Source organism: Dama dama, chromosome 15, assembly GCF_033118175.1.
Source record: "Dama dama isolate Ldn47 chromosome 15, ASM3311817v1, whole genome shotgun sequence".
Taxonomy (NCBI): Eukaryota; Metazoa; Chordata; class Mammalia; order Artiodactyla; family Cervidae; genus Dama; species Dama dama.
In genome coordinates this window covers 39677008-39695035 of record NC_083695.1, presented here as the reverse complement: position 1 = coordinate 39695035, position 18028 = coordinate 39677008, and positions in this window count along the sequence as shown.

Genomic DNA, 18028 nt, shown 5'->3' with positions numbered 1-18028 from the left:
ATTGTTGATATCTAAAAATATGATTGATTTTTGTAGGTTGATCTTGTGTCCTATGACCTTACTGAACTCACTTGTTAAGTCTAGGTGATTCCTTTTTTTTTTTTTTTTTTTGTAAATTCCTTGGGGTTTTCTATAGACAGAGACAATAATATTGTTTGAAAAGAGAGACCATTTTATTTCTTTTTTCAAAACTAAATTCGGTTTTTTGGTTTTTAAACATTGTTGAATTCAATTTGATAAAAATTTTGTCAGGGTTTTTTGTGTCTAAATTCATGAGATTTATTTTTGTTTGTTTTTTTGTGCTAACTTTGGTTTGGGCATTAGGGTAATACTGGCCTCATAAAATGAATTGTGAAACATTTCCTCTTCTATTTTCTGGAAATAATTGTGTGAAATTGAAGTCAATTTCTTCTTTTAATGCTTGGTAAAATTATCCACTGAAATCATCTGGGCATGGAGATTTCCTTTTCTAAAACTTTTTAAATACAAACCCAATTTCTTTAATAGTCATAAGACCAGCACTATGTCTTCTTGGCTGCTTTCTGGACTTTATTTTTTTCAAGGAATTCAATTCTTCTAAATTAAAAAAATTATGTTGTGTGTGATATTCCTTTATTATCCTTTTAATTATTGCAAGATCTTTGTTTGCTAGTCCTTGATATACCTAGTATTAGTGAACTGTGTCTTTCTTTTTCATCTTTGTCAGTTTATTCAGATTTTATGAAAAGCCCTACTTGATACAGGCAGGCAGTTAGTGTGAAGTCAGATCACCCAAATTAAATTTTAGATTGAGATGAGTTTTAATCTTTTGTGAGAACTATTCTGGGTAGTCCTTTCAATATACTTTCTGAAAATTAGATAGATAATCTATTAACAGTACAGATATCTCATATTCTAGTAACTTGACTTTCCTATGGAGTTTTCCATAGTGTTTGAAAGATTTTTTAATAAACACATGTTAATATTACTGTGTAATCAGTTAATGTTTCTTAAAAACTAGGATTTTCCATTACCTTGAAATGATATATAGTTATAACTTTTAAAATTAAATGTTATAAAATAAAGGCTTTGTAATATTGACTGCATTTTATTTTTTAAGCTGCCATATACTTTTCAATTTCAAAAAAATTGCTGACTAATATTTGGGACCGATTAGCTATCAGGCCATATGTAATTTGAAAGTGAAATCCTCTGTATTAAACTCTGATCCTTTTTAATAAGATGTTTCTAGATAAACTCAATTGTACACTATCAAAAAGGTCAGTATTTATTATGTAAGAGATATATGTAATGTGATCTGAGAAATCCAAAAGGTCAAGTTGGCCAAGATTCTATTTTCCAATCAACACCCTAAATCTCCAATATCAGCGTCTCTCTGAAGACTTAAGCAATCCCCCGCTCCAGATGAGATAGCTCCAAGCAAATTATAAATCAATAATGTGTATTGAATTACAAGTTATACAGATGACACTCATCAGCATTATCTAACATATAATGTAAGGTTTATTTATAACTTCAAAGAGTACAACTGAGTTATTAACTGTCTTACCATTTGGTCTTCAATGGAAAGTATTTGCCCAAAGATGATCTCTGATTCTAAAAGATTCTAAAAGCTTTATAGCTGTATGTGCTTTCAACCCTTTAAGACTTCCAAAAGAGCTCTCTGTTTTAAACTTTTTGTTTTGGACTGTCTCTAATAATATCTAAGGATATTATAACTCATATATCCTAACTGCAAATATTACCTGTCCTTTGTCAAGAATTTTAGTTAACCAAGATAGAATTTGATGTACCATACCTGCCTTGACATTTGAATATCATTTATTAAATTCTGTTTTTTGAAGATAATATACACTAGTATTGACTCTCTCTCTTCCTCTCTGTCTCTGAAAGAGGAGTTATAGTTGTGTTAGTTTAAGCATTTGTAGATTTGTGTAACTACCACTGCGGTCATGATAGAATTTTCCTACCACCCACAATAATCTCACTTTGAGAACTTTTTGAGGTCACAACTTCTCTAACCTCATTTTTACTACTTGAAAATGTCTTACAAGTGGAATTATAAATTATGGAACCATTTGAGACTGGCTTCTTTTACTCAACAAAATTCATTTGAGGTTTATCCAAGCTGCTGAGTGTATTAGTATTTCATTCTTGTTTATTGCTGAAGCATTCCACTGCATGGTTGTACCATGTTTGTTTGCCCATTAATTCCTTGAGAGACATTTGGTGATTTATGGTTTTGCAGATTATAAATAGAGATATTTAGCATGTGTGAAGATTATTTCTTGAAGAAAAAACAGCATGTGTGATTAGCAGTATATGTAACTGATGGGAAATAAATAGATAAGAAATCTCCTGAGTTTTCTGAGGGAATTTCAATGCCCAAGAAACATGCACACACACACACACACACAAAGGATTGTATAATGACATCATATCACAAAGAGAATATCAATAAGAGATAGAAAAAGAGGGTCAAGAGTAGACAGCTTTGTGAAGAAGAGCAGCAATTTGGATTTACATCAGAAGCTAACCTATTATAAAATTAGAGTAATTCAGGTCATGTGATATTGGGGGCAGTGCATTTGGTGGAGGATGGTAGGAAGGAATAAGATATTGTTTTAAATTGAGCCATAATCCTGAATGGCATAGATTCACTCCAGATTATCTCACATTTCTGCTACTAGCCGGCTCTATAGATACATCCACATTTTACCTTTCTACTCTTTAATTTTCCTGCCTGTCCCACTTGTCTTGAAGACTATTGTGATAACTGTGATTATACTTTTAAAATTTCTTTGAAACTATGAATCTATCTAATTAGATAATTGATTGGCACCCAAAAAATAAAATCCCCTAACATAGAAGCTTCCATAGGGGAGTACAGCTTGAAGGCGAACCTGAATAATCTGTTCAATAGCAATCATAGACATGTTATATTTATTAGAATTTGGACTTGGCTATTGATTCAGTCTGATTTCAGTCAGATTTCTAAATAATATAATCAAGCCTAGATTACTGATTTACCCCCACACTATATAATAGAATTATACTGAATAATGGGACAGCATGGTTTGTATATGTGTTTATATACTGTTTACTCTTTGTTAATGAAATGGAAGCATAAGAACTTGATCTCATCTTCCAAATCAAAAATCAATAGAAATTACCTACAATTACAATCAGTAAAAAGAGAAGAGTATGTTATTTAGGAACATGGTAAGAATGAACAATTAAAAGAGCTTAAAGTTTTATCTCTACCAGGAACACAAAAGTCATGGGATATAGAGCAGTCAAGACATACTTTAAAGGGTTATGAATATGCAGTAATATTTTCCTATTACATTATACATATACTTTATTTGCTAAAAATAAAAATTAAAAGTAAAAACTTTAATAAATTTTTCAAAAGCTGTATATCATGCCAATACTATTTTCTAATTTATACACTTACTATACCACTAGCCACTTATATACCCTAGCTACTTATATACCACTAGCCATTTATATACCACTAGCCACTCAAGCCTGTTTGGTTTACTTCAAGGAGCACCTCTTGTGCTGATCACCCTTGATCTTCTCAGATAGTAATTATCTGTCCTGTATGTGCATGTTACATTGCTTCTCTCTCTGTTACATCACTTGCATTATTCTACCTTAACCAAAAAAACTTCTCAAATACCTGCTTCTATAATGGATCACAAATTCACTGTTGGCATTTATCAGTTGGAGAATGCTCTCTCGTGAGAGCATTATAAGGAATTTTTAACTTATTAAAATTTTAATTTAAATAAGTCACCAAATTATGTACTTAGTAATATCGTTAACCTACAATTACTGTATTTTTATGGGGTCAAAATTACATTCAAACTGCATATTTAGATGAGGGCTAGATATATAGTTTTAAATTTTACTAGCGATAAATTGCCTGCTGATCACAGTATGGCCACTCAAACTCATCTCTGCATTTCGTTACATGCATGTTATAGTAGGTCTTATGTAAATGCAATTAGAATACAAAGGGTCAAGGACATTTCTGTGACACTGGAATATAAAGACACTCAGTTTATTATTTCCACATGGTTCTGAAGATTTTAATATTTTTAGATTATACAAAGAGCAGCAAGTCAAATTGAAAAAAGGAAGAAAAACTCAGCAGTGAATCATTTCATATTAGGCTTGATATTCATAATAGACTGTACATTCATAAATTGGATTTAAAATTTATTTTATAGCACAGTCTAGTGAGATGAGTGTTGATCAGGTATTAATTAGTTTTAGGTCTTTTCCCTAAAAATTCTGTGACCATGGACATTCGTTTACCCAATTCTGCCTTGATTTCTTCACTTACCATGAGGGTATGACTCCAGATGATTTTCATTTTATTATCTATTTCTAATGTTATAGATACTAATGGTTCTAAATATGTTTCCCCAAATAGCATTGATAAAATGTCATTAGCTTATGCAACTAAGATATTAAAGTCTCTTTACAGATGTATATTTTGAAAATGACCACGTATGTTGTTACTTTTATGACAAACTTATTCTCATGTCTCAGGGTTAAATTATTATTTATTTAATGTCTACACATATTAAGGAAACATATTAGCTGAGCAGAAACTAATGAGAAATTCACATTGAGCTAGCTAAATATTAATAATACATTCACATATTGACCCAATAGTGATTCTGCAGGCTTCTAGTTTTATTACGAATCTGCAGATTGGTTTTTCATTATATTTGTTCTATTATTGCTTGGCCAGTCATAAAATATGATGGAAGATTCTGAAGTGAGAAGATTTAGAAATATGTGAGGTATCAAGATTACTTTATGGAAGGCAGTTATTTTATATATGGCTACATACAATCAGATATAATATTTATCAATTCTTTCATATAGTGTGTAGTTGGCAACTGAGATTTTCTTATTACATCCTATTCACTAGATTATAATAATTATTTAAAGCCACATATACTTAAAAGAGAACTCTACATAGGTTATTCACTGAGTACCTACTATATGCATGGCACCCGTACATCTAGAGCTCTGGAGAAGCAATGTATTCTTCAAAGTATCCCAGGTCATGATAGGGTTCTAGGTCCAGAAAAAGGATACTTTCACTCCTAAATGAAGGTATCAGCTTGGATCACAGTGGAACATTACTGAGGAGGTAACTGAGATGACCACCAGGGTCAATCAGAGTCTCCTCACCATCTCTCCTGTCCTTGGAATATGAGTTCTGCTTGCCTTCCCAGAGTAGAAGCTGCCCCAAGGACACAGCTTTGAGAGAGTAAGGTGTGAAGATCTTCAGGATGGTTTATGTGACCGAATCTAGTTAAGGCCTCTATAGAAACTGTATGATTCTGGTGGGCAGGAATAGAGATCTACTCATCCTGTGGCTGCCCAAGACAAGTTGTATGTAAATTCCCTTGCTTATTAAAACTGCTTGCCACCAGTCTGGAGCCCTCTGCCTCTTCTGGGGTCTCTCCTAGCCCTCTTTGTCCTAGGGCTAGTTTCAGATTCCACCTGGGGAAGCTCTCCAGGTGAAAGCCCCAGCAAACATGTCTTATGTAACGGATTTTCTCTTGCCTGTTTGCCTGTTATAATAACTTTGTCTCCCTTTCTCTCTTCCCTCTCCCACCCCAATTGTGTGTGTGTGTGTGCAGTGTATGTGTGTATATGCTGTGTGTAGCATCTTAAACACGTTATATTATATACAGTATATGCATTTTATACTCACACATTGTCTTCAGCAGCCATAATTTTAAAAACATTATGCCTAAATCAAAGAAGGCAATGGCACCCCACTCCAGTACTCTTGCCTGGAAAATCCCATGGGCAGAAGAGCCTGGTGGGCTGCAGTCAATGGGGTCGCGAAGAGTCGGACACGACTGAGCTACTTCACTTTCACTTTTCTCTTTCATGCATTGCAGAAGGAAATGGCAGCCCACTCCAGTGTTCTTGCCTGGAGAATCCAGGGACGGGGGAGCCTGGTGAGCTGCCATCTAAGGGGTCACACTGAGTCAGACACGACTGAAGTGACTTAGCAGCAGCATCATGCCTAAATAATTGTTTTTATTCATTATAACAACAAAGTTAAGTGGAAAGGCTAGATTTCAAATGCCATTTTCTTATAGTATCTTATTGTGCAAGTTCATTTTAGACGGTTATTATCTGATGGATCAGCAGGTAAAGAAACTGCCTGCGAGCCAGGAGACAAGAGAGACACAGATTAGATCCCTGGACCAGGGAAGATCCCCTGGAGAAGGAAATGGCAACCATTCCAGTATTCTTGCCTGAAATATCCCATGGATAGAGGAGCCTGGTGGGCTACAGTCTAATGGGTCACAAAGAGTTGGACATGACTGAACGACTAAGCACAGCACAGCACGTAGAAATAACAAATACCTTATTTCCTAGTTTTACATATTTGATCTAAGTACACCTGATTTTGACCCACATGGGAGTTTTATTAACCCAGCTTCACTTTTGCCTCTACCCTTGCTTTAATAGAATGCCTAATTTCTGGTTTTCTTCTTTTCCAAATATTATTTTCTTCTTTGTTCACAAAGGTACTGCACATGGGTATTAAATATATCTTTGACAAAGGAGGCAAGGATATACAATGGAAAAAAGACAACCTCTTTAACAAGTGGTGCTGGGAAAACTGGTCAACCACTTGTAAAAGAATGAAACTAGAACACTTTCTAACACCATACACAAAAATAAACTCAAAATGGATTAAAGATCTAAATGTAAGACCAGAAACTATAAAACTCCTACAGGAGAACATAGGCAAAACACTCTCCGACATAAATCACAGCAAGATCCTCTATGACCCACCTCCCAGAATATTGGAAATAAAAGCAAAAATAAACAAATGGGACCTAATGAAACTTAAAAGCTTTTGCACTACAAAGGAAACTATAAGTAAGGTGAAAAGACAGCCCTCAGATTGGGAGAAAATAATAGCAAATGAAGAAACAGACAAAGGATTAATCTCAAAAATATACAAGCAACTCCTGCAGCTCAATTCCAGAAAAATAAATGACCCAATTGAAAAAATGGGCCAAAGAACTAAACAGACATTTCTCCAAAGAAGACATACAGATGGCTAACAAACACATGAAAAGATGCTCAACATCACTCATTATCAGAGAAATGCAAATCAAAACCACAATGAGGTACCATTACACGCCAGTCAGGATGGCTGCTATCCGAAAGTCTACAAGCAATAAATGCTGGAGAGGGTGTGGAGAAAAGGGAACCCTCTTACACTGTTGGTGGGAATGCAAACTAGTACAGCCGCTATGGAAAACAGTGTGGAGATTTCTTAAAAAACTGGAAATAGAACTGCCATATGACCTAGCAATCCCACTCCTGGGCATACACACTGAGGAAACCAGATCTGAAAGAGACACGTGGACCCCAATGTTCATCACAGCACTGTTTACAATAGCCAGGACATGGAGGCAACCTAGATGCCCATCAGCAGATGACTGGATAAGGAAGCTGTGGTACATATACACCATGGAATATTACTCAGCCATTAAAAAGAATTCATTTGAACCAGTCCTAATGAGATGGATGAAGCTGGAGCCCCTTATACAGAGTGAAGTAAGCCAGAAAGATAAAAAACATCACAGCATACTAACACATATATATGGAATTTAGAAAGATGGTAATGATAACCCTATATGCAAAACAGAAAAAGAGACACAGAAGTACAGAACAGACTTTTGAACTCTGTGGGAGAATGTGAGGGTGGGATATTTCAAAAGAACAGCATGTATGCTATCTATGGTGAAACAGATCACCAGCCCAGGTGGGATGCATGAGACAAGTGCTCCGGCCTGGTGCACTGGGAAGACCCAGAGGAATCGGGTGGAGAGGGAGGTGGGAGCGGGGATCGGGATGGGGAATACGTGTAAATCCATGGCTGATTCATATCAATGTATGACAAAACCCACTGAAATGTAGAAAAAATAAAAAAAAAAAAGAAAGAAAAAAAAATAAATATATTTACCCATCAACTTGTCCATGTGTTATTCATCTCTACTGTTAGTAGTCATGAACAGAATCACTTAATATCAGTCAGAAATTAAGACCAAAATAAGTATAGGTTAAACTGTCATACAAAATAAAATTCAGTTGAGCTGATTGAAGCTAAGTTGTATTTCAGTGCTCTGAAGCAGCCTCTTACTGTTTGCTGCTGATTTTTGCTAATTTGCTATTTGGTCCCTCAGTATGTGAGTGTTTATGTTCTTTTCTATAGTTAAATGCTTTCAATTCAAAGGTGCTACTTGTATTATAATGCAAAGATGATGAAGAATGCCTTGCCAGGAGTAGATCAAAGTGGTTAATTGCAAACCAACCTCAATATTTTGCCCCTGTTTGTCAGAAGAGGAAACAGGTGGTGTGTGGTTCTCTGCCAGAACATTGCTATATAAATAATCATCCTCTTTGAAAATAATACCTGTAAGTAAGTCATTTCAAGATAATTTCAGTGTTTGTAGATGTCTTTTTTGAAGGAGCCTTGAAATGTTTTACATTTGCCAACTCAGTGTTTAACCCTTTCTCTGTCAGTTTAAGTTTGCATCATTGAGAATACGTCAAGGACTTCCCAGGTGGTGCTAGTGGGTATAGCACCCACCTGCCAACGCAGGAGACATAAGAGACACAGGATCAATCCTTGGAGGAGGGCATGGCAATCCACTACAGTATTCTTGTCTGAAGAATCCCATGGACCAGAGGAGCCTGGTGGGCTATGGTCCATAGGATTCCAAGAGTTTGGCACCACTGACATGACTTTGCACATACACAAAAATCTGTTTAGGCAGAAGAGTACTGATAAAGTAACCAAACTGGAGTCAAGAAGACCTACTTTTAATAATGACCATGCCTTCTTACTAGTGTAGTAATACTGTGTCTAATCTCAGTCTGCACCATTTCTACCTGCTCCCCCCCCCCGCCCCCCGGAGCATTTTTAGTATTGGACTCACCAAAGAGCCCCCTACTCATATATAACAAATCTCCATTTGGAATTTTCAAAACTTCTCAATCACAGTATTTCCACAGTTAATCTCTTGTTTATTTCTCCATCCTAATCTTATCCTCCCCAGATGATAGCTCCATCCATCTAGCTGCTGAGGACATAAAGCCAGGCATCTGACTCCTCATTCTCTGGGGGACCTCACATCTAATTCACAGCAAATACTACTAACTCTAACTTCAAGGTAGGTGTCAAATTTAAGTGACAAACCTGAACACTTTTCAGCACCTCAGTGCTTCACATGAACTGCCAGGGCCCCTTATCTGGATCAGTGTAACAGAGTCTTAACTAGTCTCACTGCTCCATTATTGGTCACCTACAATCTGTTCTCTATAGGGAAGTCAGAGGGATCTTTTAAATACCTAAGCCTGATCATATCACTCCCTTGTTCAAGATCCACCAACATTTTCCTGTTGCCTTTGACAAAAGTCAGCTCTCACCATAAACTAATTTTTCATTAACTGAAAACAATTTGTCATCCCTGCAGTATACTAAGGTCTCTCCCACCTCAGGACCTCTGCACTTGCTGAAGGACATTCTCCCCTGTACCCTCATGTTTTAGTTATTTGTGTTTTTTAGGTCACTATTCAATTGTGGCCTCTTCAGAGAAGTCTTTCTGATCAAAGCAGCTAAAATGGCAACCTGTGACACTGTTTTCATCTTATACACTCTATTTCTTTAGAGCACTTTTCACTACTTGGTATTAAATTGCTGTGTCTTGTTTATTTGTTATTGCCTGTCTCCCCTACTACAATATAAAGTGTCTGAGGTCAAAGGTGTTATCTTGCCTATGCTAATATCTCCAGTTCTGGAACTGTGCCTGGTATATGGTAGAAATTCAATAAATATTTACTTAATGAATGAATATTGAATGACCAAAGTGCCAGGCATTGTTCCAAGTGGTGGGCCATAAACACTGAACAAGACAGATGAGGTCTCCTGTCTCATGATTCTTATTTCTAGTGGTCAGTCATTCTCAATAGCATGCACCATGTTGTAAATATACTTTTCATGTGAGCCTGCTTTTTGGGCTTGAAAATGGTGTCCTTGAGATCATCTTACTGTTCGGTACCTAACCTTGTACCTGGAACATAAAATCTTGTTAAAATGTTTTTAGTTATCCTATATATTTCAGTTTGTTTACTTGTACTTATTAAGAATGTCTAGCTTAGCACAAAGTTTGCAATTGTATTTTAAAATTCTTAGTAAGAAACTACTACCTCATAAGTCAGGCTTAGGAATTCAGTGGCAAATTGTTAATATCCCCATTTACAACTAGGAAACCACCAGAGAGTGTTGAAGTAACTTTCCCAAGGTTATCCAATGAATCATTGCCAGAGCTGGAATTAAATCCTATAACTCATTCTTGTTTAGGAAGCACTTTTATTCCTGGTTCTAAGATACACTGGAAGAACACTGTGTATCATCATCATTTTTCATTGGAGAGTGTAGAATAGACAAGGCCTAAATCAAGTTCATAATAGAGGTCTTTATTTCATTTTGGAATTTCAGTGAAATATCATTAAGGATCATTAAGTGTTACAGATTGGTTTAAGTGGAGATTGGCTTTATTGATCATTAATCAGTTAGTGAGTTCTTAATTAATTAATTCTACATATTGGAAAAACATGTTTCTAGTGGTTAATGTTTGTTGTACCTATTAGGAAGGATTTTTTTTATCAATAGTGAAAGTATAAAAACAATTATGTCTACATCTGTATAATGGTATTACTTTGAATTGTCAATTGTTTATAAAGAAATCGATCATGGTAAGAATTCATTTACACAAGGTCACAACACCCTTAACAATCTGTAATTAAGTTCTACCTCTAAAGTTGAAGAAGATATTTGTGGTAAGCATAATTACTAAACATACTACCTAAATTGAATCTTAGATTACTGAAATCAGTGAATACTATTTTAATCTGAAAGATTCTTCATTTTAAAACAATTTACACATTTCTTCTTTTTTTCTACTATACTGTGATAATTATACCTTACAAATGATAAAACTAGCCTCCTCCCCTGGCTATATTTCTTCTTTTCTACCTTTTATATTGGTCAGAATGATTTTTTAACAATTTAAATCTTATCATTCTTCTATTTAAAGAAAAATTTAGGCTTCCATTTTATTTCTGAGGAATCTAAACCCTGTTCATAGACTGTAATGCCCTATGTGATCTGGTGCTTGTTTTTCACCCCAATTACATCTCCCACACTAGGGCTTCCCAGGTGGCTCAATGGTAGAGAATCAGTCTGCCAATGTAGGCGACTCAGGAGGCACAGGTTTGATCCCTGGGTTGAAATTTTTGCCTGGAGAATCCCATGGACAGAGGACCCTGGTGGGCTACATTCCTTGGGGGTCACAAAGAGTTAGACACAACTGAAGTGACTGAGCATGCACATCTCCCACACTATACTATTCGTTATGGTCCAGACTTGCTAGACTTCTTTGCTGAGTATCAAAAACTCAGACCTTAACACTATTGCATTAGTTCTTGCCTGTATCTGGAATGCTTTCCCCCTGTCTTTGCACTGCTTTTCTTTTATGATTCAGGTCTTGTCAGATGGCATATTTATGGTATTCTATCTAGAATATCACTTTTTATCTAATTGCCTGATGTTTTTTGTAGGCAGGCCTTGTGATATTCTTTTTATTTCCATTTGTATCTTCCCTCAACACCTTCCTGAGAACTCATTAGAATATAAATTCTATGAGGATTGTGCTTTGAAGTTTTTGTTCTCTACATTATCCTCAGAGCTTGGAAAAATGGTGTGCTATATATAGTAGGTGTTCACTAGACAGTTTGTTTGGGTGAGTGAAAATTTTTCTTCAGTAATCCTGGGTTTCACAGATTGAGATAAAAAACTGGACTTCAAGTTCATGTCCTGTCCTTGATATTATATGAATGCAAATCCATACCTTGAAAATAAACATTATTTTTTACCCTAATTTTAAAACAAAGACTTTACATAAACTGCCTTAACTGGAGACTTTTATAATTTCATAATTCAGTATGCTCAAGGCAGTATGCAAGCAATGACAGAATTTAATATCAGTATCTCGAGTCCTCTTCTGGACTAGTTTGAGTTATATCTAGCAAACTAGTATACTTTCAAGTATGTAAATGCAGGCCTTTTCTAGTATCAACACAGGTGTTTATGTTATTTTTTTATTTTATTTTCATGGGATTGGGAGTTGAGTTGACAGAAAATTAGAATATTCACTTATTCCTGTCCTTCTTGAAAGCCTAATACCCTTCACAAGGAATTGTTCCTGGATGCAATGTAATGTGCATGGTAGGAAGTCTTGTGATGTTTCAAGCTTCTTTATCCCAGGCTCCCTTCTCTGAAATACAAGCCTTCTCTAATTCCTTTCCAGTTCTGTTTCTCATAGTATGAACAACCTTTTTTCAGAATAAAGAATGAGAACCATGATTAGAAGGGGCACAAAGGATGCCCTTGCACTGAAGCATTAGAGGTTTTTCTGCCAAAAAATTTTTCTCAATTCATTCAATAAAGTTAATTAAATCTTTCTGTACAAATCTAGCATGAACTTACTGAAAAAAATTAAAACAATGCTTAAGATGTTTAAAATCCTGCATAGTATTTAGGGAAAATCATGGCATTAACTTTCTTTTACCCTAATTACAAAATACACTGTGTCAATTATATCATCCAAGTTTAAAAGAAACATCTCCAGAGGCTCTCTCTCAGAAAATGTCAAATTTTATCGAGAGAAGTTTTTCATTACACAATTTAATAGGAAGCTTAATGCAGTATCAAATCCTATATTACCTTAAATTGGGATTCATAGAAGCAAATCAGATAGTCCTGTTTGAGAGCAGTTGTTTATATTCTGTCCCTCTTGTGTTTGGCTCACGCTTGAGCAGTGCTACTTGATGTGGTTCTTGGACCAGCGGTGTCAGCACCACCTGAGATCTTGTTAGAAATGCAAATCCTCTGGTGGTACTCCAGACTTAACTGAATTTGACATTCTAGGTGTGTGCCACGGCAATCCAGATATTAACAAACCCTTTCTGGGGTGACCCTGATGCTCACAACAGTTTGAGAGCCATAGTCATATGCAGACCAACTCTTGACAGTTTCTCCAGTCACTTTTCAGATTTGTCAAGTGCTGACCTATTCTACTTTGGGATGTTTGTGGTAATTGATCAGACAGAGTGTACTCATTAAAGAGAGATTTCATATCTTCCTTCCAATATCTGTTTGCTGAAATATCTTTCCATGACTTTTAATTTAATCAGGGTTTATATCCTCAGTCACTTTCTATCTCCCTGTGCTATAAACTTTCCTCCTACACATTCTAAATTTTCTTGTGTTTGCAACCACACAGAATCAAAATACATATAGTAGGTAAGTATTGTGGAGCCTAGAAGAATTAACAAGACAATCTATTTTTTCCCTTACCTCCTGTGCCTCTAGAATTAAAAATGCTGAATGCTGTATAAATTTACACAACACATACAAATGTGTTCATTTGTATGAACTACAGTTCATGGTAATATATAATAAACACTGGATTCTATGTACCAAAACTCATTTGCTGTCTTCATTGTTTTCTGACTTAAAGGGGCAAATATCACTTCAAAAGCGGGTTAAAAAAAATATGGAATCATAAGCATAATTGTAAGTTTCTCATGTAAATAAGCTCTATAATAGCTTCTCTAATTTGTATATTTAAACATTATTTTAATGTCAAAGGATTCTAAAATAATCAAGGCATATGTTATAGTTGATTCCATGATGAGAAACACACACTCAATTAAACTAAATGTATTTATAATATATCAAGAACTAAGATGAGTGCCAAATTAGTTTATTAGTAAATCAATTTCAATAAAGATGTTGTTGATTTTATTTAAAAAGTTAATAAATTCCACTACACAAAAGTAATATATAAAATATGAGAATGATGAACCTACATTTTAAAATAAGACAAAATTTTCAGGGATACTGTCATAAAAATGAAAAGATGCCAAAAATGACCATGATCTTTGTAGCAGCCACAATGAGTAAAAATCCGAATGTGTCATGAAATGACTAGGCTGCACTGGATCTGTGTAGGTGGGAGAAGGTTGGGGAATAATGCCAAGACACATAAATTAGCTCTCATAACATGTTCTATCGTACCAAGTGGGAGTAAATCAAAACTTTCTTTTGAGCCTTCCACCTTGAACAAACAGCGTGCCTAATTGCTTATCTTCTTTCTAATCTCCATTTCAATTTCTTTTGCCTTCTTATTTTATTGGATATCTCCATAGCAACTATCCATTACTAATTTTTATACAAAATATAAATCCACACCCCTTTCATTCTACTTTGCATTTGAAGATAAGCTCAGTCAGTTGTGCCTTTCACCATACAATCAGGCCAGAGGGCCTCATAAGCAAACTTCTCCTAAATCCTCACATTCACATTTCACACTCAAGTCACCATCTTGTTAACCATTTTTCAAAATAATGATAATCATTAAATGCGTTGTCTCCTCTCTACTTCCACTGACATCTTTTCTTTGTTTAAACTGATTAAATATGACCAAATAACAATAGCTACCACTGACTTCATGGCACATGAGTGACCTTGGGAATGGCATCTGGGCTAGTTAGAACATCAAAAAGGACAATGCCTGTGGCCTTAACGACATGAATGGCCATTCTTATTCTGTACCATTAACACTGGGACTTGAACATGAAAGAAAAATATTTATCTCTCTTGCTAAATGTGCTTATTTTGTATATTTTTATTACTGAACTCATACTTATTCTTAAAAGATTTACCTTCCACTTTTGCTTGAAAAAGTTTGCAATATTTTCCTACCTGACCTGATATTACTCCACTCCAAAAAAAACTTCAAATAACTGGCAATTAGAACTTCAGAAGACCAATACATGCTCAGTTGCTCAGTTGTGTCTGACTCTTTGTGACACCATGCCCGTGTGGGTCTCTATTTCCCACTCCAGGAGAACTTCTTGACCCTGGGATCAAACCTACATCTCTTGTGTCTCTTGCATTGGTAGCTGGTTTCTTTACCACTGCACTTGGGAAGCACTTTCAGAAGACCAAATCCTCTCATATTTACTTATCCTGTTACTTCTATCTACTGTCCATAAGATGAAGTTAAAAATATGTACCCTGCAAATGGGAAATTCATAATTAGACCTATATAGGCTCAATTCTTACCATTCTCATTGTCTCTCCATTCTTCAGAATTTATTTCATAAATTCTTACTGAGCACCTACTAAACAGCCGGACATTTCAAGTACTTCATTCTCATGGGCCAGAATTTGCTGTTTCCGGATGTAGAATTCTCGCCTTTTTTTCGTTCGATAGGGGCTTACATTTTTCCTTATATGTGAAGCCATCCCTAACTCTTTCCTAATCCATCATTTCTTCTTTCTGTATTATACCGTGAATATTTTAATTGGTGATTTCCATGCCATATTATTTTCTTTTACATGCTGCCTTTCCCATTTGACTGTAAATGTTTTATAGCAATAATATTATAACCATCTTCAAATTGCTAGTATCTGGCAGGTGCCAGGATCATAGTAATGTCCAAAAATATTTGTGAAAAATATTAATCAGATAATCATCCTACCCACCCATCTTTTACCAGATTACAAAACAAAGGTTCAGAGAAGTTAAAAAAAAAAATCAGAATCGTTTAACTCTTTATTATATCAAGATTAAGTCTGGTGTTGTTTGACTCACAATAGGTGACAATTTCTCCACTTCATGTCAGTTTTATTTTTGTACCTGACTTATTTCAGTAACTAATCTTGTTTTCTTTTGATTTTCCCCACCATGTCTGTTCATCTAATATTAAAATGTTTGTTTTCTCAGTCTCCTACTGATTTGACTTGCCTCCTAAAAATTAGAACACTGTTAGAAGATTGAGAGAAAGAGGTTAATGGATAAAATTAGCTATGCAAAATCTTCGTAAACCTTTGTACTTGAAAAGGAAAATAAACTGCAACATTCTGAATTTTTCTCATGGACTAAACCCACAATTTCTCACAATTTCTCATTATATTTCTTCCCAAATAATTGAAACCCATTACTAATTGAGGAGGTAACTAGAAAACAGCTAAAAGTCATAGCTGATATGTCTCAGTGACATTGAAACACTTGTAAAGAGAAAATAAAAGTGATTTCTTTGTTACCCTTGCAAAATATTCAGACATTAGCTTCCAGAAGAAGGCATAGAACCACAAAGTTGCCATCTTCCTGGTAGGAGAATAGTAGAAATCCAGCAGTTTTTTGGGTCACATGTTTAGAAAGCAGGCTAGAAAGAGTTAATGATCCTGACCCTGTATGAAGACTTGTGAGGAAGATGGGGCTGGAGCTGCTATTTCTAAGCTACCCTAAATGAACCTCAATCCTCTTCCTCAATCACCTTCATTTTGTTTGGGGTGAGTTGAACATATTGCAGGAATAAGGAAAAAGAAAGGGAGGAATTGAATAATCAATCATGTTTAGGTAATTCTATTAATAGATTAGAGAAAGATACTTATTTTCTTTGGGGGTTTTCATGAAAATCAGATGGGCAATACTTTCATTTAATTCCTGTTTTGTACAACTCTCCTTAAACCTTCCCTCAAACTGTATTTATGTCATTTAAACTTCACAAGAACCTCTTTGCCATCCACATTGTACAAATGAGAAAACTGTGATATAAAGAGGATATATATCCACAATAACAACAACAGCAAGCATTTCCTGGACATTTACTACACTAAGCAATCAACTAAACTGTTTACAAATATGATCTCATTTTCTCTTCACAGAAGCCATACAAAATAAATTTTGATATCACGGTGTAACAGATAATATAGAGGTTAAACAACCTGTAAAATTTCAGATACTGAATGAGATGACCAAAAGGGCCAAGAATTAAAGCCTGTAGTTTGTTTCTCTTTTGACTCCAAAATCATAACGTAACTCTCCTTAGGAGGAAAAAAAACAAAAAACGCCCACATGTTAATTATGGAGCCCTATCAGTCACAAACAAGCAAGGGTAGCCTGGCCTACATTAAGATGGTTAAACACCTGAGTTTACCTCCCAGCTTGAGAAAATGGGCAAAAATGCGTAAATATTTACAATGTATAAGACAATGCTTCTCAAAGTCTGGACCCGCCAACCAGGGGAACTTGTTGGAAATGCAAATTTAAGGTCCCACCCCAGATATACACCAAATCAGAAACACTTGGGGCATTTGCTAATAGTCTGTGTTCTAATAAGTGCTATCTGGTGCTGGTTAAAGCAAGGAAACACACTGCCCACCAAATCTTGTAAGACTCACTCAGAGTCACTTAGCCCAGGCCCTAAAATCCAGTGACATACTGCCCTGATTTCCTCATGTGGGACTCTATGACTTTAAGAGGTGGCATTTGCCCTTCCTGCAGTAAGTCTAATAATCTTAGGTTTGCCCACAGAGTTTTTTTCATGGTTTCATGGGACATCAATAAACAATACATTGGACTGCAAGATGAAACAAATCTGTGTCAACCTCAAAAAAATGGGAGGCATTAAGTATTTCAGTCTCTCTCTTCTCCAGCCCTCTGACATACTGCCAGTGCCTCCCACTGGTCAAACTCAGCCAGAAGGTAAACGGCAAGGGTATTTGTAAAGTTTTCCATCAAAAGTTGGTCCGGGTCTCCACAATGAGGTATATATCTGTGGAAAAAATACAGAGGGAAAATTGAAAGAAGTATATCAATGTACCCCCAATTCTTCTCAATATCAAGTAATTTATTTTGTCTAGAATAGAAATTGTATCATCCAAACAGGGAACATATAAAGACCCATCAGTTACCATATGATAAGTGATGCATTATCCATCTGTCATGATGTTATTTAGAATCTAAAGTATTAGTCACTTCTAGTATTTTTCATATAAGATACTTGGGACAAAATGAGGAACAGAGAAACGATAAAGCATAGC